This window comes from Schistocerca piceifrons, unplaced genomic scaffold (assembly GCF_021461385.2).
Source record: "Schistocerca piceifrons isolate TAMUIC-IGC-003096 unplaced genomic scaffold, iqSchPice1.1 HiC_scaffold_533, whole genome shotgun sequence".
In the NCBI taxonomy this organism is placed as follows: Eukaryota; Metazoa; Arthropoda; class Insecta; order Orthoptera; family Acrididae; genus Schistocerca; species Schistocerca piceifrons.
Genome location: NW_025728770.1, coordinates 22,755 through 46,453, shown reverse-complemented (window position 1 = coordinate 46,453; position 23,699 = coordinate 22,755). Strand labels below are relative to the sequence as shown.

At 51.6% G+C, this 23,699-nt stretch overlaps 42 non-coding genes across 42 annotated transcripts; 10 read left to right on the top strand and 32 right to left on the bottom strand.

The window, feature by feature from the left end:
• Positions 1-381: 381 nt before the first annotated feature.
• On the bottom strand, positions 382-453 carry Trnae-uuc. Its single transcript has one exon. It is a non-coding gene; the product is annotated as a tRNA-Glu (tRNA).
• A 1,232-nt stretch (positions 454-1,685) lies between these two features.
• On the top strand, positions 1,686-1,757 carry Trnag-ucc. The gene has a single exon. It is a non-coding gene; the product is annotated as a tRNA-Gly (tRNA).
• A 750-nt stretch (positions 1,758-2,507) lies between these two features.
• Trnai-aau lies at positions 2,508-2,580 on the bottom strand. Its single transcript has one exon. It is a non-coding gene; the product is annotated as a tRNA-Ile (tRNA).
• Positions 2,581-2,807: 227 nt separating this feature from the next.
• Positions 2,808-2,878, bottom strand: Trnae-uuc. The gene has a single exon. It is a non-coding gene; the product is annotated as a tRNA-Glu (tRNA).
• Positions 2,879-3,334: 456 nt separating this feature from the next.
• Positions 3,335-3,407, bottom strand: Trnam-cau. The gene has a single exon. It is a non-coding gene; the product is annotated as a tRNA-Met (tRNA).
• Positions 3,408-4,106: 699 nt separating this feature from the next.
• On the top strand, positions 4,107-4,178 carry Trnag-ucc. The gene has a single exon. It is a non-coding gene; the product is annotated as a tRNA-Gly (tRNA).
• A 748-nt stretch (positions 4,179-4,926) lies between these two features.
• On the bottom strand, positions 4,927-5,000 carry Trnai-aau. The gene has a single exon. It is a non-coding gene; the product is annotated as a tRNA-Ile (tRNA).
• Positions 5,001-5,752: 752 nt separating this feature from the next.
• Positions 5,753-5,826, bottom strand: Trnam-cau. Its single transcript has one exon. It is a non-coding gene; the product is annotated as a tRNA-Met (tRNA).
• Positions 5,827-6,119: 293 nt separating this feature from the next.
• On the bottom strand, positions 6,120-6,189 carry Trnag-gcc. The gene has a single exon. It is a non-coding gene; the product is annotated as a tRNA-Gly (tRNA).
• Positions 6,190-6,521: 332 nt separating this feature from the next.
• Trnag-ucc lies at positions 6,522-6,593 on the top strand. Its single transcript has one exon. It is a non-coding gene; the product is annotated as a tRNA-Gly (tRNA).
• Positions 6,594-7,342: 749 nt separating this feature from the next.
• Positions 7,343-7,417, bottom strand: Trnai-aau. Its single transcript has one exon. It is a non-coding gene; the product is annotated as a tRNA-Ile (tRNA).
• A 229-nt stretch (positions 7,418-7,646) lies between these two features.
• On the bottom strand, positions 7,647-7,717 carry Trnae-uuc. Its single transcript has one exon. It is a non-coding gene; the product is annotated as a tRNA-Glu (tRNA).
• A 453-nt stretch (positions 7,718-8,170) lies between these two features.
• Positions 8,171-8,243, bottom strand: Trnam-cau. Its single transcript has one exon. It is a non-coding gene; the product is annotated as a tRNA-Met (tRNA).
• A 297-nt stretch (positions 8,244-8,540) lies between these two features.
• Trnag-gcc lies at positions 8,541-8,611 on the bottom strand. The gene has a single exon. It is a non-coding gene; the product is annotated as a tRNA-Gly (tRNA).
• Positions 8,612-8,948: 337 nt separating this feature from the next.
• Trnag-ucc lies at positions 8,949-9,021 on the top strand. Its single transcript has one exon. It is a non-coding gene; the product is annotated as a tRNA-Gly (tRNA).
• A 752-nt stretch (positions 9,022-9,773) lies between these two features.
• On the bottom strand, positions 9,774-9,846 carry Trnai-aau. Its single transcript has one exon. It is a non-coding gene; the product is annotated as a tRNA-Ile (tRNA).
• A 229-nt stretch (positions 9,847-10,075) lies between these two features.
• Positions 10,076-10,146, bottom strand: Trnae-uuc. Its single transcript has one exon. It is a non-coding gene; the product is annotated as a tRNA-Glu (tRNA).
• A 456-nt stretch (positions 10,147-10,602) lies between these two features.
• Positions 10,603-10,675, bottom strand: Trnam-cau. Its single transcript has one exon. It is a non-coding gene; the product is annotated as a tRNA-Met (tRNA).
• A 295-nt stretch (positions 10,676-10,970) lies between these two features.
• Positions 10,971-11,040, bottom strand: Trnag-gcc. The gene has a single exon. It is a non-coding gene; the product is annotated as a tRNA-Gly (tRNA).
• A 338-nt stretch (positions 11,041-11,378) lies between these two features.
• On the top strand, positions 11,379-11,450 carry Trnag-ucc. The gene has a single exon. It is a non-coding gene; the product is annotated as a tRNA-Gly (tRNA).
• Positions 11,451-12,198: 748 nt separating this feature from the next.
• Positions 12,199-12,272, bottom strand: Trnai-aau. The gene has a single exon. It is a non-coding gene; the product is annotated as a tRNA-Ile (tRNA).
• Positions 12,273-12,501: 229 nt separating this feature from the next.
• Trnae-uuc lies at positions 12,502-12,573 on the bottom strand. The gene has a single exon. It is a non-coding gene; the product is annotated as a tRNA-Glu (tRNA).
• Positions 12,574-13,029: 456 nt separating this feature from the next.
• On the bottom strand, positions 13,030-13,101 carry Trnam-cau. Its single transcript has one exon. It is a non-coding gene; the product is annotated as a tRNA-Met (tRNA).
• A 294-nt stretch (positions 13,102-13,395) lies between these two features.
• Positions 13,396-13,466, bottom strand: Trnag-gcc. Its single transcript has one exon. It is a non-coding gene; the product is annotated as a tRNA-Gly (tRNA).
• A 336-nt stretch (positions 13,467-13,802) lies between these two features.
• On the top strand, positions 13,803-13,874 carry Trnag-ucc. Its single transcript has one exon. It is a non-coding gene; the product is annotated as a tRNA-Gly (tRNA).
• A 750-nt stretch (positions 13,875-14,624) lies between these two features.
• On the bottom strand, positions 14,625-14,698 carry Trnai-aau. The gene has a single exon. It is a non-coding gene; the product is annotated as a tRNA-Ile (tRNA).
• Positions 14,699-15,817: 1,119 nt separating this feature from the next.
• Positions 15,818-15,888, bottom strand: Trnag-gcc. Its single transcript has one exon. It is a non-coding gene; the product is annotated as a tRNA-Gly (tRNA).
• A 335-nt stretch (positions 15,889-16,223) lies between these two features.
• Positions 16,224-16,294, top strand: Trnag-ucc. The gene has a single exon. It is a non-coding gene; the product is annotated as a tRNA-Gly (tRNA).
• Positions 16,295-17,044: 750 nt separating this feature from the next.
• Positions 17,045-17,118, bottom strand: Trnai-aau. Its single transcript has one exon. It is a non-coding gene; the product is annotated as a tRNA-Ile (tRNA).
• Positions 17,119-17,348: 230 nt separating this feature from the next.
• Positions 17,349-17,422, bottom strand: Trnak-uuu. Its single transcript has one exon. It is a non-coding gene; the product is annotated as a tRNA-Lys (tRNA).
• Positions 17,423-18,245: 823 nt separating this feature from the next.
• Positions 18,246-18,316, bottom strand: Trnag-gcc. The gene has a single exon. It is a non-coding gene; the product is annotated as a tRNA-Gly (tRNA).
• A 334-nt stretch (positions 18,317-18,650) lies between these two features.
• On the top strand, positions 18,651-18,723 carry Trnag-ccc. Its single transcript has one exon. It is a non-coding gene; the product is annotated as a tRNA-Gly (tRNA).
• A 752-nt stretch (positions 18,724-19,475) lies between these two features.
• On the bottom strand, positions 19,476-19,549 carry Trnai-aau. The gene has a single exon. It is a non-coding gene; the product is annotated as a tRNA-Ile (tRNA).
• A 229-nt stretch (positions 19,550-19,778) lies between these two features.
• Trnae-uuc lies at positions 19,779-19,850 on the bottom strand. The gene has a single exon. It is a non-coding gene; the product is annotated as a tRNA-Glu (tRNA).
• Positions 19,851-20,303: 453 nt separating this feature from the next.
• Positions 20,304-20,377, bottom strand: Trnam-cau. Its single transcript has one exon. It is a non-coding gene; the product is annotated as a tRNA-Met (tRNA).
• A 305-nt stretch (positions 20,378-20,682) lies between these two features.
• Positions 20,683-20,753, bottom strand: Trnag-gcc. The gene has a single exon. It is a non-coding gene; the product is annotated as a tRNA-Gly (tRNA).
• A 336-nt stretch (positions 20,754-21,089) lies between these two features.
• Positions 21,090-21,161, top strand: Trnag-ucc. The gene has a single exon. It is a non-coding gene; the product is annotated as a tRNA-Gly (tRNA).
• Positions 21,162-21,913: 752 nt separating this feature from the next.
• Trnai-aau lies at positions 21,914-21,987 on the bottom strand. Its single transcript has one exon. It is a non-coding gene; the product is annotated as a tRNA-Ile (tRNA).
• A 229-nt stretch (positions 21,988-22,216) lies between these two features.
• On the bottom strand, positions 22,217-22,288 carry Trnae-uuc. The gene has a single exon. It is a non-coding gene; the product is annotated as a tRNA-Glu (tRNA).
• Positions 22,289-22,744: 456 nt separating this feature from the next.
• Positions 22,745-22,817, bottom strand: Trnam-cau. Its single transcript has one exon. It is a non-coding gene; the product is annotated as a tRNA-Met (tRNA).
• Positions 22,818-23,112: 295 nt separating this feature from the next.
• Trnag-gcc lies at positions 23,113-23,183 on the bottom strand. The gene has a single exon. It is a non-coding gene; the product is annotated as a tRNA-Gly (tRNA).
• Positions 23,184-23,519: 336 nt separating this feature from the next.
• Trnag-ucc lies at positions 23,520-23,591 on the top strand. The gene has a single exon. It is a non-coding gene; the product is annotated as a tRNA-Gly (tRNA).
• The last annotated feature ends 108 nt before the right edge of the window (positions 23,592-23,699 follow it).

The window sequence follows — 23,699 nt, the reverse complement described above, 5'->3', positions numbered from 1 at the left end:
CACACAATGTGACGACTTCTTTGTTACATACTTCCCCGCCGAATCGGCGTTGCCTTTTTGAAAGAGTGAAATCGTAGTGGCCCGTGGGGGATCGAACCCACGACCTTCGCCGTTATTAGCACGACGCTCTAACCGACTGAGCTAACGGCCTCGGGAATTGCTCTGCGTTATTGCCATGTAACATTTCTATGGTAGCAGTCCAACAGTGGACCCAGCGTCTCTTCTTCCTTTATTCCCGCTGCTCGTAGTAATTTCATTGCGTGCCCGTTTCTCTCGACTGTTTTCAGCTGACGTTTATGAACCAGTAGCTATAATGCGAGGAGGACGTGAAACAGCCTTTCGCAGGGTCAAAACTTGTCGTGCTTTTGCCGAAAAATTCCGTTCCGTACCGGGAATCGAACCCCGGGCCTCCTGGGTGAAAGCCAGGTATCCTAGCCACTAGACCACACCGGACGCGCAAGTTTTACTCGGGTTTACACCCGGTCCACTCGCTTTCCGTGTCGCACTTTCCCTGTTTGCGAGCATCTTTTCGCGCCGCCCATCGGCGAGGCCGCGCATGGCAAAAGTCACAATTCATTGCTTTATGCCTCGTTGTTACAGCGTGTAGGAGAAAAGCAAAGCTGTAAGTAGTAATATTTATTTACTTATTTCGCAAGTAAATACCTGCTGCCTGTCATCGTACAGCAGGTCATACATTGTGTGACTTTACACCGTTATATCGTACGAAATTCAGTATTATTACTAGTACTTTTTTCCTTGAAAATTTCACATAAGACTGCAAGTAGTAATAACGGGAAGTAAACATTATCACGCTGAGTCGTTGAAGCCTTGAGGATAACAAAGTACAAAGTGTTTTGCTCCTTCGCAAACCCCAGAGCCGTCGATTTAGCTGTGGACGAAAGTAAATTAAATGCCCCGGGTGAGGATCGAACTCACGACCTTAAGATTATGAGACTTACCGCGCTGCCTACTGCCGCTACCGAGGCAGGTGATCGCCAGGCCTTCTGGAATCTCGGTAAGTACCAATACCAGTGGTAGAGAGTCTGCACTTCCTGGCTCATTTTTTTTCTGTTGCTACACGTGCATTCCCGGCGCGACAGGCAACTTGCGATGCTAGGCCGACGCCAGTATGTACAATAGCGCACACCAGTCCAAACGAGCAGTCGTGCGCGCCTGCATGTTTGGTTATTCCCACACGAAATCCCGCGGTTCATTCTCATGCTCACGCAGTTCGAGTGCGAAAGACACGCAGCACACTATCGGAGAAAAAACAAAATGATGCATCGGCCGGGAATCGAACCTGGGCCGCCCGCGTGGCAGGCGAGCATTCTACCACTGAACCACGATGCTCAGCTAGTTCACAGCTTCCTGGTGCTTTCCGCGGCAGGACGTCTGAGGGAAAGTGGGACTGCGTCCAGCGCCGTCGCATCCTCTCGAGAGAATGCTACACACGCCTGAATCCTGAACTGCACGGCACTGCTTAAAAATGACGCCCGAACGCGATCGCCTAAGTACTCTGCGGCGCACGCACGCGACGACTCTTGCCAAAGGACGCGAATGTGCGTAGAGACGCTGTCTGGATGCGCCTCGCCTACCCCGTAATGCGCCTACAGCTACGACCACCTTGAGCCGCCGCCCGACAGGCGGAAGCAGACACAGCGCGGGCGTGCGCGGACGGAAACCGTGCGGTGGTGGTGTAATGGTCAGCATAGTTGCCTTCCAAGCAGTTGATCCGGGTTCGATTCCCGGCCACCGCAGCCGGCTTTACTTTTGCGTATGAGTACTTTTGCCACGCGTCTTTAAATTAATGTTTCTTTCCCCCTCTTACTCGCTTTCATGCCACCCTATAGTGTGTGCGTCGATTCCCCTTGAGTCTCGACTTGTCTCGACTTTGCTCAGCTGACGCGAGAGCTGACGCTCTCCAATCGGCCTATATCAAGAGGACAAGCACGCGAAACGACTGAGAGAGGTATGCGAGGCGGCCACCACATTACTTATGCTCAAGTAAATACCTGCTGCCTGTTATCATGTATTGTCCTGATGTTACATGTTCTGTCAGACAAATTCAGTTTTATTACTAGTACATTTCTTTTTTTTTTTTTTTTTCTTTGTTGAAAATTTTACAACACGCTCCTTCATTTCACTGTGGCCGCACGGCGCGACTTGGCATACCGAGAGGCAAAACGTGCGCCAGTGCCCTTGACCGAATAGCGCTGCAGCTCCGAAACCGAAGAGGAAAGAGTAATACGAATTGAAACCGTCCGGCAGTGCCCTGTGTTCGCAGGCGGTCACCCGCCCAAGCACTGACAACGCCCAGCTTCGCGCAGTAGCGGTGATCGGACGAGAAACTTTGTGTTCACCGTGCTGTGGACCAGTGAAGTGTTTTTAGCGCGTCCCGACAAGTCGCGTTCTGGTCCCCTATCAGCTCCACACAATGTGACGACTTCTTTGTTACCATACTTCCCCGCCGAAATCGGCGTTGCCTTTTTGAAAGAGTGAAATCGTAGTGGCCCGTGGGGGATCGAACCCACGACCTTCGCGTTATTAGCACGACGCTCTAACCGACTGAGCTAACGGGCCTCGGGAATTGCTCTGCGTATTGCCATGTAACATTTCTATGGTAGCAGTCCAACAGTGGACAGCGTCTCTTCTTCCTTTATTCCGCTGCTCGTAGTAATTTCATTGCGTGCCCGTTTCTCTCGACTGTTTCAGCTGACGTTTATGAACCAGTAGCTATAATGCGAGGAGGACGTGAAACAGCCTTTCGCAGGGTCAAAACTTGTCGTGACTTTTGCCGAAAAATTCCGTTCCGGTACCGGGAATCGACCCGGGCCTCCTGGGTGAAAGCCAGGTATCCTAGCCACTAGACCACACCGGACGCGCAAGTTTACTCGGGGTTTACACCGGTCCCACTCGCTTTCCGTGTCGCACTTTCCCTGTTTGCGAGCATCTTTTCGCGCGCCCATGGCGAGGCGCGCATGGCAAAAGTCACAATTCATTGCTTTATGCCTCGTTGTTACAGCGGTAGGAGGAAAAGCAAAGCTGTAAGTAGTAATATTTATTTACTTATTTCGCAAGTAAATACCTGCTGCCTGTCATCGTACAGCAGGTCATACATTGTGTGACTTTACACGTTATATCGTACGAAATTCAGTATTATTACTAGTACTTTTTTTCCTTGAAAATTTCCACATAAGAACTGCAAGTAGTAATAACGGGAAGTAAACATTATCACGCTGAGTCGTTGAAGCCTTGAGGATAACAAAGTACAAAGTGTTTTGCTCCTTCGCAAACCCCAGAGCCGTCGATTTAGCTGTGGACGAAGTAAATTAAATGCCCCGGGTGAGGATCGAACTCACGACCTTAAGATTATGAGACTTACGCGCTGCCTACTGCGCTACCGAGGCAGGTGATCGCCAGGCCTTCTGGAATCTCGGTAAGTACCAAATACCAGTGGTAGAGAGTCTGCACTTCCTGGCTCATTTTTTTCTGTTGCTACACGTGCATTCCCGGCGCGACAGGCAACTTGCGATGCTAGGCCGACGCAGTATGTACAATAGCGCACAACAGTCCAAACGAGCAGTCGTGCGCGCTGCATGTTTGGTTATTCCCACACGGAAATCCCGCGGTTCATTCTCATGGCTCACGCAGTTCGAGTGCGAAAGACACGCAGCACACTATCGGAGAAAAAACAAAATGATGCATCGCCGGGGAATCGAACCCGGGCCGCCCGCGTGGCAGGCGAGCATTCTACCACTGAACACCGATGCTCAGCTAGTTCACAGCTTCCTGGTGCTTTCCGCGGCAGACGTCTGAGGGGAAAGTGGGACTGCCGTCCAGCGCCGTCGCATCCTCTCGAGAGAATGCTACACACGCTGAATCCTGAACTGCACTGCACTGCTTAAAAATGACGCCCGAACGCGATCGCCTAAGTACTCTTGCGGCGCACGCACGCGACGACTCTTGCCAAAGGACGCGAAATGTGCGTAGAGACGCTGTCTGGATGCGCTCGCCTACCCCGTAATGCGCCTACAGCTACGACCACCTTGAGCCGCCGCCGACAGGCGGGAAGCAGACACAGCGCGGCGTGCGCGGACGGAAACCGTGCGGTGGTGGTGTAATGGTCAGCATAGTTGCCTTCCAAGCAGTTGATCCGGGTTCGATTCCCGGCCACCGCAGCCGGCTTTTACTTTTGCGTATGAGTACTTTTGCCACGCGTCTTTAAATTAATGTTTCTTCCCCCTCTTACTCGCTTTCATGCCACCCTATAGTGTGTGCGTCGATTCCCCTTGAGTCTCGACTTGTCTCGACTTTGCTCAGCTGACGCGAGAGCTGACGCTCTCCAATCGGCCTATATCAAGAGGACAAGCACGCGAAACGACTGAGAGAGGTATGGCGAGGCGGGCCACCACATTACTTATGCCTCAAGTAAATACCTGCTGCCTGTTATCATGTATTGTCTGATGTTACATGTTCTGTCAGACAATTCAGTTTTATTACTAGTACATTTCTTTTTTTTTTTTTTTCTTTGTTGAAAATTTTACAACACGCTCCTTCATTTCACTGTGGCCGCACGGGCGCGACTTGGCATACCGAGAGGCAAAACGTGGCGCCAGTGCCCTTGACCGAATAGCGCTGCAGCTCCGAAACCGAAGAGGAAAGAGTAATACGAATTGAAACCGTCGGCAGTGCCCTGTGTTCGCAGGCGGTCACCCGCCCAAGCACTGACAACGCCCAGCTTCGCGCAGTAGCGGTGATCGGACGAGAAACTTTGTGTTCACCGTGCTGTGGACCAGTGAAGTGTTTTAGCGCGTCCCGACAAGTCGCGTTCTGGTCCCCTATCAGCTCCCACACAATGTGACGACTTCTTTGTTACCATACTTCCCCGCCGAAATCGGCGTTGCCTTTTGAAGAGTGAAATCGTAGTGGCCCGTGGGGGGATCGAACCCACGACCTTCGCGTTATTAGCACGACGCTCTAACCGACTGAGCTAACGGGCCTCGGGAATTGCTCTGCGTATTGCCATGTAACATTCTATGGTAGGCAGTCCAACAGTGGACCAGCGTCTCTTCTTCCTTTATTCCGCTGCTCGTAGTAATTTCATTGCGTGCCCGTTTCTCTCGACTGTTTTCAGCTGACGTTTATGAACAGTAGCTATAATGCGAGGAGGACGTGAAACAGCCTTTCGCAGGGTCAAAACTTGTCGTGACTTTTGCCGAAAAATTCCGTTCCGGTACCGGAATCGAACCCGGCCTCCTGGGTGAAAGCCAGGTATCCTAGCCACTAGACCACACCGGACGCGCAAGTTTTACTCGGGTTTACACCCGGTCCACTCGCTTTCCGTGTCGCACTTTCCCTGTTTGCGAGCATCTTTTCGCGCGCCCATGGCGAGGCGCGCATGGCAAAAGTCACAATTCATTGCTTTATGCCTCGTTGTTACAGCGGTAGGAGGAAAAGCAAAGCTGTAAGTAGTAATATTTATTTACTTATTTCGCAAGTAAATACCTGCTGCCTGTCATCGTACAGCAGGTCATACATTGTGTGACTTTACACGTTATATCGTACGAAATTCAGTATTATTACTAGTACTTTTTTCCTTTGAAAATTTCACATAAGAACTGCAAGTAGTAATAACGGGAAGTAAACATTATCACGCTGAGTCGTTGAAGCCTTGAGGATAACAAAGTACAAAGTGTTTTGCTCCTTCGCAAACCCAGAGCCGTCGATTTAGCTGTGGACGAAAGTAAATTAAATGCCCGGGTGAGGATCGAACTCACGACCTTAAGATTATGAGACTTACGCGCTGCCTACTGCGCTACCGAGGCAGGTGATCGCCAGGCCTTCTGGAATCTCGGTAAGTACCAAATACCAGTGGTAGAGAGTCTGCACTTCCTGGCCTCATTTTTTCTGTTGCTACACGTGCATTCCCGGCGCGACAGGCAACTTGCGATGCTAGGCCGACGCCAGTATGTACAATAGCGCACAACAGTCCAAACGAGCAGTCGTGCGCGCTGCATGTTGGTTATTCCCACACGGAAATCCCGCGGTTCATTCTCATGGCTCACGCAGTTCGAGTGCGAAAGACACGCAGCACCACTATCGGAGAAAAAACAAAATGATGCATCGGCCGGGAATCGAACCCGGGCCGCCCGCGTGGCAGGCGAGCATTCTACCACTGAACCACCGAGCTCAGCTAGTTCACAGCTTCCTGGTGCTTTCCGCGGCAGACGTCTGAGGGGAAAGTGGACTGCGTCCAGCGCCGTCGCATCCTCTCGAGAGAATGCTACACACGCTGAATCCTGAACTGCACTGCACTGCTTAAAATGACGCCCGAACGCGATCGCCTAAGTACTCTTGCGGCGCACGCACGCGACGACTCTTGCAAAGGACGCGAAATGTGCGTAGAGACGCTGTCTGGATGCGCTCGCCTACCCCGTAATGCGCCTACAGCTACGACCACCTTGAGCCGCCGCCGACAGGCGGGAAGCAGACACAGCGCGGCGTGCGCGGACGGAAACCGTGCGGTGGTGGTGTAATGGTCAGCATAGTTGCCTTCCAAGCAGTTGATCCGGGTTCGATTCCCGGCCACCGCAGCCGGCTTTTACTTTGCGTATGAGTACTTTTGCCACGCGTCTTTAAATTAATGTTTCTTTCCCCCTCTTACTCGCTTTCATGCCACCCTATAGTGTGTGCGTCGATTCCCTTGAGTCTCGACTTGTCTCGACTTTGCTCAGCTGACGCGAGAGCTGACGCTCTCCAATCGGCCTATATCAAGAGGACAAGCACGCGAAACGACTGAGAGAGGTATGGCGAGGCGGCCACCACATTACTTATGCCTCAAGTAAATACCTGCTGCCTGTTATCATGTATTGTCTGATGGTACATGTTCTGTCAGACAAATTCAGTTTTATTACTAGTACATTTCTTTTTTTTTTTTTTTTTCTTTGTTGAAAATTTTACAACACGCTCCTTCATTTCACTGTGGCCGCACGGCGCGACTTGGCATACCGAGAGGCAAAACGTGGCGCCAGTGCCCTTGACCGAATAGCGCTGCAGCTCCGAAACCGAAGAGAAAGAGTAATACGAATTGAAACCGTCCGGCAGTGCCCTGTGTTCGCAGGCGGTCACCCGCCCAAAGCACTGACAACGCCAGCTTCGCGCAGTAGCGGTGATCGGACGAGAAACTTTGTGTTCACCGTGCTGTGACCAGTGAAGTGTTTTAGCGCGTCCCGACAAGTCGCGTTCTGGTCCCCTATCAGCTCCCACACAATGTGACGACTTCTTTGTTACCATACTTCCCCGCCGAAATCGGCGTTGCCTTTTTGAAAGAGTGAAATCGTAGTGGCCCCGTGGGGGGATCGAACCCACGACCTTCGCGTTATTAGCACGACGCTCTAACCGACTGAGCTAACGGGCCTCGGGAATTGCTCTGCGTATTGCCATGTAACATTTCTATGGTAGCAGTCCAACAGTGGACCAGCGTCTCTTCTCCTTTATTCCGCTGCTCGTAGTAATTTCATTGCGTGCCCGTTTCTCTCGACTGTTTTCAGCTGACGTTTATGAACCAGTAGCTATAATGCGAGGAGGACGTGAAACAGCCTTATCGCAGGGTCAAAACTTGTCGTGACTTTTGCCGAAAAATTCCGTTCCGGTACCGGAATCGAACCCGGGCCTCCTGGGTGAAAGCCAGGTATCCTAGCCACTAGACCACACCGGACGCGCAAGTTTTACTCGGGGTTTACACCCGGTCCACTCGCTTTCCGTGTCGCACTTTCCCTGTTGCGAGCATCTTTTCGCGCGCCCATGGCGAGGCGCGCATGGCAAAAGTCACAATTCATTGCTTTATGCCTCGTTGTTACAGCGGTAGGAGGAAAAGCAAAGCTGTAAGTAGTAATATTTATTTACTTATTTCGCAAGTAAATACTGCTGCCTGTCATCGTACAGCAGGTCATACATTGTGTGACTTTACACGTTATATCGTACGAAATTCAGTATTATTACTAGTACTTTTTTCCTTGAAAATTTCACATAAGAACTGCAAGTAGTAATAACGGGAAGTAAACATTATCACGCTGAGTCGTTGAAGCCTTGAGGATAACAAAGTACAAAGTGTTTTGCTCCTTCGCAACCCCAGAGCCGTCGATTTAGCTGTGGACGAAAGTAAATTAAATGCCCCGGGTGAGGATCGAACTCACGACCTTAAGATTATGAGACTTACGCGCTGCCTACTGCGCTACCGAGGCAGGTGATCGCCAGGCCTTCTGGAATCTCGGTAAGTACCAAATACCAGTGGTAGAGAGTCTGCACTTCCTGGCTCATTTTTTTCTGTTGCTACACGTGCATTCCCGGCGCGACAGGGCAACTTGCGATGCTAGGCCGACGCCAGTATGTACAATAGCGCACAACAGTCCAAACGAGCAGTCGTGCGCGCTGCATGTTTGGTTATTCCCACACGGAAATCCCGCGGTTCATTCTCATGGCTCACGCAGTTCGAGTGCGAAAGACACGCAGCACCACTATCGGAGAAAAAAACAAAATGATGCATCGGCCGGGAATCGAACCCGGGCCGCCCGCGTGGCAGGCGAGCATTCTACCACTGAACCACCGATGCTCAGCTAGTTCACAGCTTCCTGGTGCTTTCCGCGGCAGACGTCTGAGGGGAAAGTGGGACTGCCGTCCAGCGCCGTCGCATCCTCTCGAGAGAATGCTACACACGCTGAATCCTGAACTGCACTGCACTGCTTAAAAAATGACGCCCGAACGCGATCGCCTAAGTACTCTTGCGGCGCACGCACGCGACGACTCTTGCCAAAGGACGCGAAATGGGCGTAGAGACGCTGTCTGGATGCGCTCGCCTACCCCGTAATGCGCCTACAGCTACGACCACTTGAGCCGCCGCCGACAGGCGGGAAGCAGACACAAGCGCGGCGTGCGCGGACGGAAACCGTGCGGTGGTGGTGTAATGGTCAGCATAGTTGCCTTCCAAGCAGTTGATCCGGGTTCGATTCCCGGCCCACCGCAGCCGGCTTTTACTTTTGCGTATGAGTACTTTTGCCACGCGTCTTTAAATTAATGTTTCTTTCCCCCTCTTACTCGCTTTCATGCCACCCTATAGTGTGTGCGTCGATTCCCCTTGAGTCTCGACTTGTCTCGACTTTGCTCAGCTGACGCGAGAGCTGACGCTCTCCAATCGGCCTATATCAAGAGGACAAGCACGCGAAACGACTGAGAGAGGTATGGCGAGGCGGCCACCACATTACTTATGCCTCAAGTAAATACCTGCTGCCTGTTATCATGTATTGTCTGATGTTACATGTTCTGTCAGACAAATTCAGTTTTATTACTAGTACATTTCTTTTTTTTTTTTTTTTTCTTTGTTGAAAATTTTACAACACGCTCCTTCATTTCACTGTGGCCGCACGGCGCGACTTGGCATACCGAGAGGCAAAACGTGGCGCCAGTGCCCTTGACCGAATAGCGCTGCAGCTCCGAAACCGAAGAGGAAAGAGTAATACGAATTGAAACCGTCGGCAGTGCCCTGTGTTCGCAGGCGGTCACCCGCCCAAGCACTGACAACGCCCAGCTTCGCGCAGTAGCGGTGATCGGACGAGAAACTTTGTGTTCACCGTGCTGTGACCAGTGAAGTGTTTTAGCGCGTCCCGACAAGTCGCGGTTCTGGTCCCCTATCAGCTCCCACACAATGTGACGACTTCTTTGTTACCATACTTCCCCGCCGAAATCGGCGTTGCCTTTTTGAAAGAGTGAAATCGTAGTGGCCCGTGGGGGATCGAACCCACGACCTTCGCGTTATTAGCACGACGCTCTAACCGACTGAGCTAACGGGCCTCGGGAATTGCTCTGCGTATTGCCATGTAACATTTCTATGGTAGCAGTCCAACAGTGGACCAGCGTCTCTTCTTCCTTTATTCCGCTGCTCGTAGTAATTTCATTGCGTGCCCGTTTCTCTCGACTGTTTTCAGCTGACGTTTATGAACCAGTAGCTATAATGCGAGGAGGACGTGAAACAGCCTTTCGCAGGGTCAAAACTTGTCGTGACTTTTGCCGAAAAATTCCGTTCCGGTACCGGGAATCGAACCCGGCCTCCTGGGTGAAAGCCAGGTATCCTAGCCACTAGACCACACCGGACGCGCAAGTTTTACTCGGGGTTTACACCCGGTCCACTCGCTTTCCGTGTCGCACTTTCCCTGTTTGCGAGCATCTTTTCGCGCGCCCATGGCGAGGCGCGCATGGCAAAAGTCACAATTCATTGCTTTATGCCTCGTTGTTACAGCGGTAGGAGGAAAAGCAAAGCTGTAAGTAGTAATATTTATTTACTTATTTCGCAAGTAAATACCTGCTGCCTGTCATCGTACAGCAGGTCATACATTGTGTGACTTTACACGTTATATCGTACGAAATTCAGTATTATTACTAGTACTTTTTTCCTTGAAAATTTCACATAAGAACTGCAAGTAGTAATAACGGGAAGTAAACATTATCACGCTGAGTCGTTGAAGCCTTGAGGATAACAAAGTACAAAGTGTTTTGCTCCTTCGCAAACCCCAGAGCCGTCGATTTAGCTGTGGACGAAAGTAAATTAAATGCCCCGGGTGAGGATCGAACTCACGACCTTAAGATTATGAGACTTACGCGCTGCCTACTGCGCTACCGAGGCAGTGATCGCCAGGCCTTCTGGAATCTCGGTAAGTACCAAATACCAGTGGTAGAGAGTCTGCACTTCCTGGCTCATTTTTTTCTGTTGCTACACGTGCATTCCCGGCGCGACAGGCAACTTGCGATGCTAGGCCGACGCCAGTATGTACAATAGCGCACAACAGTCCAAACGAGCAGTCGTGCGCGCTGCATGTTTGGTTATTCCCACACGGAAATCCCGCGGTTCATTCTCATGGCTCACGCAGTTCGAGTGCGAAAGACACGCAGCACCACTATCGGAGGAAAAAACAAAATGATGCATCGCCGGGAATCGAACCCGGGCCGCCCGCGTGGCAGGCGAGCATTCTACCACTGAACCACCGATGCTCAGCTAGTTCACAGCTTCCTGGTGCTTTCCGCGGCAGACGTCTGAGGGGAAAGTGGGACTGCCGTCCAGCGCCGTCGCATCCTCTCGAGAGAATGCTACACACGCTGAATCCTGAACTGCACTGCACTGCTTAAAAATGACGCCCGAACGCGATCGCCTAAGTACTCTTGCGGCGCACGCACGCGACGACTCTTGCCAAAGGACGCGAAATGTGCGTAGAGACGCTGTCTGGATGCGCTCGCCTACCCCGTAATGCGCCTACAGCTACGACCACCCTTGAGCCCGCCGCCGACAGGCGGGAAGCAGACACAGCGCGGCGTGCGCGGACGGAAACCGTGCGGTGGTGGTGTAATGGTCAGCATAGTTGCCTTCCAAGCAGTTGATCCGGGTTCGATTCCCGGCCACCGCAGCCGGCTTTTACTTTTGCGTATGAGTACTTTTGCCACGCGTCTTTAAATTAATGTTTCTTTCCCCCTCTTACTCGCTTTCATGCCACCCTATAGTGTGTGCGTCGATTCCCCTTGAGTCTCGACTTGTCTCGACTTTGCTCAGCTGACGCGAGAGCTGACGCTCTCCAATCGGCCTATATCAAGAGGACAAGCACGCGAAACGACTGAGAGAGGTATGGCGAGGCGGCCACCACATTACTTATGCCTCAAGTAAATACCTGCTGCCTGTTATCATGTATTGTCTGATGTTACATGTTCTGTCAGACAAATTCAGTTTTATTACTAGTACATTTCTTTTTTTTTTTTTTTTCTTTGTTGAAAATTTTACAACACGCTCCTTCATTTCACTGTGGCCGCACGGCGCGACTTGGCATACCGAGAGGCAAAACGTGGCGCCAGTGCCCTTGACCGAATAGCGCTGCAGCTCCGAAACCGAAGAGGAAAGAGTAATACGAATTGAAACGTCGGCAGTGCCCTGTGTTCGCAGGCGGTCACCCGCCCAAGCACTGACAACGCCCAGCTTCGCGCAGTAGCGGTGATCGGACGAGAAACTTTGTGTTCACCGTGCTGTGACCAGTGAAGTGTTTTAGCGCGTCCGACAAGTCGCGTTCTGGTCCCCTATCAGCTCCCACACAATGTGACGACTTCTTTGTTACCATACTTCCCCGCCGAAATCGGCGTTGCCTTTTTGAAAGAGTGAAATCGTAGTGGCCCGTGGGGGGATCGAACCCACGACCTTCGCGTTATTAGCACGACGCTCTAACCGACTGAGCTAACGGGCCTCGGGAATTGCTCTGCGTATTGCCATGTAACATTTCTATGGTAGCAGTCCAACAGTGGACCAGCGTCTCTTCTTCCTTTATTCCGCTGCTCGTAGTAATTTCATTGCGTGCCCGTTTCTCTCGACTGTTTTCAGCTGACGTTTATGAACCAGTAGCTATAATGCGAGGAGGACGTGAAACAGCCTTTCGCAGGGTCAAAACTTGTCGTGACTTTTGCCGAAAAATTCCGTTCCGGTACCGGGAATCGAACCCGGGCCTCCTGGGTGAAAGCCAGGTATCCTAGCCACTAGACCACACCGGACGCGCAAGTTTTACTCGGGGTTTACACCCGGTCCACTCGCTTTCCGTGTCGCACTTTCCCTGTTTGCGAGCATCTTTTCGCGCGCCCATGGCGAGGCGCGCATGGCAAAAGTCACAATTCATTGCTTTATGCCTCGTTGTTACAGCGGTAGGAGGAAAAGCAAAGCTGTAAGTAGTAATATTTATTTACTTATTTCGCAAGTAAATACCTGCTGCCTGTCATCGTACAGCAGGTCATACATTGTGTGACTTTACACGTTATATCGTACGAAATTCAGTATTATTACTAGTACTTTTTTCCTTGAAAATTTCACATAAGAACTGCAAGTAGTAATAACGGGAAGTAAACATTATCACGCTGAGTCGTTGAAGCCTTGAGGATAACAAAGTACAAAGTGTTTTGCTCCTTCGCAAACCCCAGAGCCGTCGATTTAGCTGTGGACGAAAGTAAATTAAATGCCCCGGGTGAGGATCGAACTCACGACCTTAAGATTATGAGACTTACGCGCTGCTACTGCGCTACCGAGGCAGGTGATCGCCAGGCCTTCTGGAATCTCGGTAAGTACCAAATACCAGTGGTAGAGAGTCTGCACTTCCTGGCTCATTTTTTCTGTTGCTACACGTGCATTCCCGGCGCGACAGGCAACTTGCGATGCTAGGCCGACGCCAGTATGTACAATAGCGCACAACAGTCCAAACGAGCAGTCGTGCGCGCTGCATGTTTGGTTATTCCCACACGGAAATCCCGCGGTTCATTCTCATGGCTCACGCAGTTCGAGTGCGAAAGACACGCAGCACCACTATCGGAGAAAAAACAAAATGATGCATCGGCCGGGAATCGAACCCGGGCCGCCCGCGTGGCAGGCGAGCATTCTACCACTGAACCACCGATGCTCAGCTAGTTCACAGCTTCCTGGTGCTTTCCGCGGCAGACGTCTGAGGGGAAAGTGGGACTGCCGTCCAGCGCCGTCGCATCCTCTCGAGAGAATGCTACACACGCTGAATCCTGAACTGCACTGCACTGCTTAAAAATGACGCCGAACGCGATCGCCTAAGTACTCTTGCGGCGCACGCACGCGACGACTCTTGCCAAAGGACGCGAAATGTGCGTAGAGACGCTGTCTGGATGCGCTCGCCTACCCCGTAATGCGCCTACAGCTACGACCACCTTGAGCCGCCGCCGACAGGCGGGAAGCAGACACAGCGCGGCGTGCGCGGGACGGAAACCGTGCGGTGGTGGTGTAATGGTCAGCATAGTTGCCTTCCAAGCAGTTGATCCGGGTTCGATTCCCGGCCACCGCAGCCGGCTTTTACTTTTGCGTATGAGTACTTTGCCACGCGTCTTTAAATTAATGTTTCTTTCCCCCTCTTACTCGCTTTCATGCCACCCTATAGTGTGTGCGTCGATTCCCCTTGAGTCTCGACTTGTCTCGACTTTGCTCAGCTGACGCGAGAGCTGACGCTCTCCAATCGGCCTATATCAAGAGGACAAGCACGCGAACGACTGAGAGAGGTATGGCGAGGCGGCCACCACATTACTTATGCCTCAAGTAAATACCTGCTGCCTGTTATCATGTATTGTCTGATGTTACATGTTCTGTCAGACAAATTCAGTTTTATTACTAGTACATTTCTTTTTTTTTTTTTTTTCTTTGTTGAAAATTTTACAACACGCTCCTTCATTTCACTGTGGCCGCACGGCGCGACTTGGCATACCGAGAGGCAAAACGTGGCGCCAGTGCCCTTGACCGAATAGCGCTGCAGCTCCGAAACCGAAGAGGAAAGAGTAATACGAATTGAAACCGTCGGCAGTGCCCTGTGTTCGCAGGCGGTCACCCGCCCAAGCACTGACAACGCCCAGCTTCGCGCAGTAGCGGTGATCGGACGAGAGAAACTTTGTGTTCACCGTGCTGTGACCAGTGAAGTGTTTTAGCGCGTCCCGACAAGTCGCGTTCTGGTCCCCTATCAGCTCCCACACAATGTGACGACTTCTTTGTTACCATACTTCCCCGCCGAAATCGGCGTTGCCTTTTTGAAAGAGTGAAATCGTAGTGGCCCGTGGGGGGATCGAACCCACGACCTTCGCGTTATTAGCACGACGCTCTAACCGACTGAGCTAACGGGCCTCGGGAATTGCTCTGCGTATTGCCATGTAACATTTCTATGGTAGCAGTCCAACAGTGGACCAGCGTCTCTTCTTCCTTTATTCCGCTGCTCGTAGTAATTTCATTGCGTGCCCGTTTCTCTCGACTGTTTTCAGCTGACGTTTATGAACCAGTAGCTATAATGCGAGGAGGACGTGAAACAGCCTTTCGCAGGGTCAAAACTTGTCGTGACTTTTGCCGAAAATTCCGTTCCGGTACCGGGAATCGAACCCGGGCCTCCTGGTGAAAGCCAGTATCCTAGCCACTAGACCACACCGGACGCGCAAGTTTTACTCGGGGTTTACACCCGGTCCACTCGCTTTCCGTGTCGCACTTTCCCTGTTTGCGAGCATCTTTTCGCGCGCCCATGGCGAGGCGCGCATGGCAAAAGTCACAATTCATTGCTTTATGCCTCGTTGTTACAGCGGTAGGAGGAAAAGCAAAGCTGTAAGTAGTAATATTTATTTACTTATTTCGCAAGTAAATACCTGCTGCCTGTCATCGTACAGCAGGTCATACATTGTGTGACTTTACACGTTATATCGTACGAAATTCTGTATTATTACTAGTACTTTTTTCCTTGAAAATTTCACATAAGAACTGCAAGTAGTAATAACGGGAAGTAAACATTATCACGCTGAGTCGTTGAAGCCTTGAGGATAACAAAGTACAAAGTGTTTTGCTCCTTCGCAAACCCCAGAGCCGTCGATTTAGCTGTGGACGAAAGTAAATTAAATGCCCCGGTGAGGATCGAACTCACGACCTTAGATTATGAGACTTACGCGCTGCCTACTGCGCTACCGAGGCAGGTGATCGCCAGGCCTTCTGGAATCTCGGTAAGTACCAAATACCAGTGGTAGAGAGTCTGCACTTCCTGGCTCATTTTTTTCTGTTGCTACACGTGCATTCCCGGCGCGACAGGCAACTTGCGATGCTAGGCCGACGCCAGTATGTACAATAGCGCACAACAGTCCAAACGAGCAGTCGTGCGCGCTGCATGTTTGTTATTCCCACACGGAAATCCCGCGGTTCATTCTCATGGCTCACGCAGTTCGAGTGCGAAAGACACGCAGCACCACTATCGGAGAAAAAACAAAATGATGCATCGGCCGGGAATCGAACCCGGGCCGCCCGCGTGGCAGGCGAGCATTCTACCACTGAACCACCGATGCTCAGCTAGTTCACAGCTTCCTGGTGCTTTCCGCGCAGACGTCTGAGGGGAAAGTGGGACTGCCGTCCAGCGCCGTCGCATCCTCTCGAGAGAATGCTACACACGCTGAATCCTGAACTGCACTGCACTGCTTAAAAATGACGCCCGAACGCGATCGCCTAAGTACTCTTGCGGCGCACGCACGCGACGACTCTTGCCAAAGGACGCGAAATGTGCGTAGAGACGCTGTCTGGATGCGCTCGCCTACCCCGTAATGCGCCTACAGCTACGACCACCTTGAGCCGCCGCCGACAGGCGGGAAGCAGACACAGCGCGGCGTGCGCGGACGGAAACCGTGCGGTGGTGGTGTAATGGTCAGCATAGTTGCCTTCCAAGCAGTTGATCCGGGTTCGATTCCGGCCACCGCAGCCGGCTTTTACTTTTGCGTATGAGTACTTTTGCCACGCGTCTTTAAATTAATGTTTCTTTCCCCCTCTTACTCGCTTTCATGCCACCCTATAGTGTGTGCGTCGATTCCCCTTGAGTCTCGACTTGTCTCGACTTTGCTCAGCTGACGCGAGAGCTGACGCTCTCCAATCGGCCTATATCAAGAGGACAAGCACGCGAAACGACTGAGAGAGGTATGGCGAGGCGGCCACCACATTACTTATGCCTCAAGTAAATACCTGCTGCCTGTTATCATGTATTGTCTGATGTTACATGTTCTGTCAGACAAATTCAGTTTTATTACTAGTACATTTCTTTTTTTTTTTTTTTTTTCTTTGTTGAAAATTTTACAACACGCTCCTTCATTTCACTGTGGCCGCACGGCGCGACTTGGCATACCGAGAGGCAAAACGTGGCGCAGTGCCCTTGACCGAATAGCGCTGCAGCTCCGAAACCGAAGAGGAAAGAGTAATACGAATTGAAACCGTCGGCAGTGCCCTGTGTTCGCAGGCGGTCACCCGCCAAGCACTGACAACGCCCAGCTTCGCGCAGTAGCGGTGATCGGACGAGAAACTTTGTGTTCACCGTGCTGTGACCAGTGAAGTGTTTTAGCGCGTCCCGACAAGTCGCGTTCTGGTCCCCTATCAGCTCCCACACAATGTGACGACTTCTTTGTACCATACTTCCCGCCGAAATCGGCGTTGCCTTTTTGAAAGAGTGAAATCGGTAAGTGGCCCGTGGGGGGATCGAACCCACGACCTTCGCGTTATTAGCACGACGCTCTAACCGACTGAGCTAACGGGCCTCGGGGAATTGCTCTGCGTATTGCCATGTAACATTTCTATGGTAGCAGTCCAACAGTGGACCAGCGTCTCTTCTTCCTTTATTCCGCTGCTCGTAGTAATTTCATTGCGTGCCCGTTTCTCTCGACTGTTTTCAGCTGACGTTTATGAACCAGTAGCTATAATGCGAGGAGGACGTGAAACAGCCTTTCGCAGGGTCAAAACTTGTCGTGACTTTTGCCGAAAAATTCCGTTCCGGTACCGGGAATCGAACCCGGGCCTCCTGGGTGAAAAGCCCAGGTATCCTAGCCACTAGACCACACCGGACGCGCAAGTTTTACTCGGGGTTTACACCCGGTCCACTCGCTTTCCGTGTCGCACTTTCCCTGTTTGCGGAGCATCTTTTCGCGCGCCCATGGCGAGGCGCGCATGGCAAAAGTCACAATTCATTGCTTTATGCCTCGTTGTTACAGCGGTAGGAGGAAAGCAAAGCTGTAAGTAGTAATATTTATTTACTTATTTCGCAAGTAAATACCTGCTGCCTGTCATCGTACAGCAGGTCATACATTGTGTGACTTTACACGTTATATCGTACGAAATTCAGTATTATTATAGTACTTTTTTCCCTTGAAAATTTCACATAAGAACTGCAAGTAGTAATAACGGGAAGTAAACATTATCACGCTGAGTCGTTGAAGCCTTGAGGATAACAAAGTACAAAGTGTTTTGCTCCTTCGCAAACCCCAGAGCCGTCGATTTAGCTGTGGACGAAAGTAAATTAAATGCCCGGGTGAGGATCGAACTCACGACCTTAAGATTATGAGACTTACGCCGCCTGCCTACTGCGCTACCGAGGCAGGTGATCGCCAGGCTTCTGGAATCTCGGTAAGTACCAAATACCAGTGGTAGAGAGTCTGCACTTCCTGGCTCATTTTTTTCTGTGCTACACGTGCATTTCCCGGCGCGACAGGCAACTTGCGATGCTAGGCCGACGCCAGTATGTACAATAGCGCACAACAGTCCAAACGAGCAGTCGTGCGCGCTGCATGTTGGTTATTCCCACACGGAAATCCCGCGGTTCATTCTCATGGCTCACGCAGTTCGAGTGCGAAAGACACGCAGCACCACTATCGGAGAAAAAACAAAATGATGCATCGGCCGGGAATCGAACCCGGGCCGCCCGCGTGGCAGGCGAGCATTCTACCACTGAACCACCGATGCTCAGCTAGTTCACAGCTTCCTGGTGCTTTCCGCGGCAGACGTCTGAGGGAAAGTGGGACTGCCGTCCAGCGCCGTCGCATCCTCTCGAGAGAATGCTACACACGCTGAATCCTGAACTGCACTGCACTGCTTAAAAATGACGCCGAACGCGATCGCCTAAGTACTCTTGCGGCGCACGCACGCGACGACTCTTGCCAAAGGACGCGAAATGTGCGTAGAGACGCTGTCTGGATGCGCTCGCCTACCCCGTAATGCGCCTACAGCTACGACCACCTTGAGCCGCCGCCGACAGGCGGGAAGCAGACACAGCGCGGCGTGCGCGGACGGAAACCGTGCGGTGGTGGTGTAATGGTCAGCATAGTTGCCTTCCCAAGCAGTTGATCCGGGTTCGATTCCCGGCCACCGCAGCCGGCTTTTACTTTTGCGTATGAGTACTTTTGCCACGCGTCTTTAAATTAATGTTTCTTTCCCCCTCTTACTCGCTTTCATGCCACCCTATAGTGTGTGCGTCGATTCCCCTTGAGTCTCGACTTGTCTCGACTTTGCTCAGCTGACGCGAGAGCTGACGCTCTCCAATCGGCCTATATCAGAGGACAAGCACGCGAAACGACGTGAGAGAGGTATGGCGAGGCGGCCACCACATTACTTATGCCTCAAGTAAATACCTGCTGCCTGTTATCATGTATTGTCTGATGTTACATGTTCTGTCAGACAAATTCAGTTTTATTACTAGTACATTTCTTTTTTTTTTTTTTTTTCTTTGTTGAAAATTTTACAACACGCTCCTTCATTTCACTGTGGCCGCACGGCGCGACTTGGCATACCGAGAGGCAAAACGTGGCGCCAGTGCCCTTGACCGAATAGCGCTGCAGCTCCGAAACCGAAGAGGAAAGAGTAATACGAATTGAAACCGTCGGCAGGGCCCTGTGTTCGCAGGCGGTCACCCGCCCCAAGCACTGACAACGCCCAGCTTCGCGCAGTAGCGGTGATCGGACGAGAAACTTGTGTTCACCGTGCTGTGACCAGTGAAGTGTTTTAGCGCGTCCCGACAAGTCGCGTTCCTGGTCCCCTATCAGCTCCCACACAATGTGACGACTTCTTTGTTACCATACTTCCCCGCCGAAATCGGCGTTGCCTTTTTGAAAGAGTGAAATCGTAGTGGCCCGTGGGGGGATCGAACCCACGACCTTCGCGTTATTAGCACGACGCTCTAACCGACTGAGCTAACGGGCCTCGGGAATTGCTCTGCGTATTGCCATGTAACATTTCTATGGTAGCAGTCCAACAGTGGACCAGCGTCTCTTCTTCCTTTATTCCGCTGCTCGTAGTAATTTCATTGCGTGCCCGTTTCTCTCGACTGTTTTTCAGCTGACGTTTATGAACCAGTAGCTATAATGCGAGGAGGACGTGAAACAGCCTTTCGCAGGGTCAAAACTTGTCGTGACTTTTGCGAAAAATTCCGTTCCGGTACCGGGAATCGAACCCGGGCCTCCTGGGTGAAAGCCAGGTATCCTAGCCACTAGACCACACCGGACGCGCAAGTTTACTCGGGGTTTACACCCGGTCCACTCGCTTTCCGTGTCGCACTTTCCTGTTTGCGAGCATCTTTTCGCGCGCCATGGCGAGGCGCGCATGGCAAAAGTCACAATTCATTGCTTTATGCCTCGTTGTTACAGCGGTAGGAGGAAAAGCAAAGCTGTAAGTAGTAATATTTATTTACTTATTTCGCAAGTAAATACCTGCTGCCTGTCATCGTACAGCAGGTCATACATTGTGTGACTTTACACGTTATATCGTACGAAATTCAGTATTATTACTAGTACTTTTTTTCCTTGAAAATTTTACAATAAGAACTGCAAGTAGTAATAACGGGAAGTAAACATATCACGCTGAGTCGTTGAAGCCTTGAGGATAACAAAGTACAAAGGTGTTTTGCTCCTTCGCAAACCCCAGAGCCGCGATTTAGCTGTGGACGAAAGTAAATTAAATGCCCCGGGTGAGGATCGAACTCACGACCTTAAGATTATGAGACTTACGCGCTGCCTACTGCGCTACGAGGCAGGTGATCGCCAGGCCTTCTGGAATCTCGGTAAGTACCAAATACCAGTGGTAGAGAGTCTGCACTTCCTGGCTCATTTTTTTCTGTTGCTACACGTGCATTCCCGGCGCGACAGGCAACTTGCGATGCTAGGCCGACGCCAGTATGTACAATAGCGCACAACAGTCCAAACGAGCAGTCGTGCGCGCTGCATGTTTGGTTATTCCCACACGGAAATCCCGCGTTCATTCTCATGGCTCACGCAGTTCGAGTCGCAGTTCGAGTGCGAAAGACACGCAGCACCACTATCGGAGAAAAAACAAAATGATGCATCGGCCGGGAATCGAACCCGGGCCGCCCGCGTGGCAGGCGAGCATTCTACCACTGAACCACCGATGCTCAGCTAGTTCACAGCTTCCTGGTGCTTTCCGCGGCAGACGTCTGAGGGGAAAGTGGGACTGCCGTCCAGCGCCGTCGCATCCTCTCGAGAGAATGCTACACACGCTGAATCCTGAACTGCACTGCACTGCTTAAAAATGACGCCCGAACGCGATCGCCTAAGTACTCTTGCGGCGCACGCACGCGACGACTCTTGCCAAAGGACGCGAAATGTGCGTAGAGACGCTGTCTGGATGCGCTCGCCTACCCCGTAATGCGCCTACAGCTACGACCACCTTGAGCCGCCGCCGACAGGCGGGAAGCAGACACAGCGCGGCGTGCGCGGACGGAAACCGTGCGGTGGTGGTGTAATGGTCAGCATAGTTGCCTTCCAAGCAGTTGATCCGGGTTCGATTCCCGGCCACCGCAGCCGGCTTTTACTTTTGCGTATGAGTACTTTTGCCACGCGTCTTTAAATTAATGTTTCTTTCCCCCTCTTACTCGCTTTCATGCCACCCTATAGTGTGTGCGTCGATTCCCCTTGAGTCTCGACTTGTCTCGACTTTGCTCAGCTGACGCGAGAGCTGACGCTCTCCAATCGGCCTATATCAAGAGGACAAGCACGCGAAACGACTGAGAGAGGTATGGCGAGGCGGCCACCACATTACTTATGCCTCAAGTAAATACCTGCTGCCTGTTATCATGTATTGTCTGATGTTACATGTTCTGTCAGACAAATTCAGTTTTATTACTAGTACATTTCTTTTTTTTTTTTTTTTTTCTTTGTTGAAAATTTTACAACACGCTCCTTCATTTCACTGTGGCCGCACGGCGCGACTTGGCATACCGAGAGGCAAAACGTGGCGCCAGTGCCCTTGACCGAATAGCGCTGCAGCTCCGAAACCGAAGAGGAAAGAGTAATACGAATTGAAACCGTCGGCAGTGCCCTGTGTTCGCAGGCGGTCACCCGCCCAAGCACTGACAACGCCCAGCTTCGCGCAGTAGCGGTGATCGGACGAGAAACTTTGTGTTCACCGTGCTGTGACCAGTGAAGTGTTTTAGCGCGTCCCGACAAGTCGCGTTCTGGTCCCCTATCAGCTCCCACACAATGTGACGACTTCTTTGTTACCATACTTCCCCGCCGAAATCGGCGTTGCCTTTTTGAAAGAGTGAAATCGTAGTGGCCCGTGGGGGGATCGAACCCACGACCTTCGCGTTATTAGCACGACGCTCTAACCGACTGAGCTAACGGGCCTCGGGAATTGCTCTGCGTATTGCCATGTAACATTTCTATGGTAGCAGTCCAACAGTGGACCAGCGTCTCTTCTTCCTTTATTCCGCTGCTCGTAGTAATTTCATTGCGTGCCCGTTTCTCTCGACTGTTTTCAGCTGACGTTTATGAACCAGTAGCTATAATGCGAGGAGGACGTGAAACAGCCTTTCGCAGGGTCAAAACTTGTCGTGACTTTTGCCGAAAAATTCCGTTCCGGTACCGGGAATCGAACCCGGGCCTCCTGGGTGAAAGCCAGGTATCCTAGCCACTAGACCACACCGGACGCGCAAGTTTTACTCGGGGTTTACACCCGGTCCACTCGCTTTCCGTGTCGCACTTTCCCTGTTTGCGAGCATCTTTTCGCGCGCCCATGGCGAGGCGCGCATGGCAAAAGTCACAATTCATTGCTTTATGCCTCGTTGTTACAGCGGTAGGAGGAAAAGCAAAGCTGTAAGTAGTAATATTTATTTACTTATTTCGCAAGTAAATACCTGCTGCCTGTCATCGTACAGCAGGTCATACATTGTGTGACTTTACACGTTATATCGTACGAAATTCAGTATTATTACTAGTACTTTTTTCCTTGAAAATTTCACATAAGAACTGCAAGTAGTAATAACGGGAAGTAAACATTATCACGCTGAGTCGTTGAAGCCTTGAGGATAACAAAGTACAAAGTGTTTTGCTCCTTCGCAAACCCCAGAGCCGTCGATTTAGCTGTGGACGAAAGTAAATTAAATGCCCCGGGTGAGGATCGAACTCACGACCTTAAGATTATGAGACTTACGCGCTGCCTACTGCGCTACCGAGGCAGGTGATCGCCAGGCCTTCTGGAATCTCGGTAAGTACCAAATACCAGTGGTAGAGAGTCTGCACTTCCTGGCTCATTTTTTTCTGTTGCTACACGTGCATTCCCGGCGCGACAGGCAACTTGCGATGCTAGGCCGACGCCAGTATGTACAATAGCGCACAACAGTCCAAACGAGCAGTCGTGCGCGCTGCATGTTTGGTTATTCCCACACGGAAATCCCGCGGTTCATTCTCATGGCTCACGCAGTTCGAGTGCGAAAGACACGCAGCACCACTATCGGAGAAAAAACAAAATGATGCATCGGCCGGGAATCGAACCCGGGCCGCCCGCGTGGCAGGCGAGCATTCTACCACTGAACCACCGATGCTCAGCTAGTTCACAGCTTCCTGGTGCTTTCCGCGGCAGACGTCTGAGGGGAAAGTGGGACTGCCGTCCAGCGCCGTCGCATCCTCTCGAGAGAATGCTACACACGCTGAATCCTGAACTGCACTGCACTGCTTAAAAATGACGCCCGAACGCGATCGCCTAAGTACTCTTGCGGCGCACGCACGCGACGACTCTTGCCAAAGGACGCGAAATGTGCGTAGAGACGCTGTCTGGATGCGCTCGCCTACCCCGTAATGCGCCTACAGCTACGACCACCTTGAGCCGCCGCCGACAGGCGGGAAGCAGACACAGCGCGGCGTGCGCGGACGGAAACCGTGCGGTGGTGGTGTAATGGTCAGCATAGTTGCCTTCCAAGCAGTTGATCCGGGTTCGATTCCCGGCCACCGCAGCCGGCTTTTACTTTTGCGTATGAGTACTTTTGCCACGCGTCTTTAAATTAATGTTTCTTTCCCCCTCTTACTCGCTTTCATGCCACCCTATAGTGTGTGCGTCGATT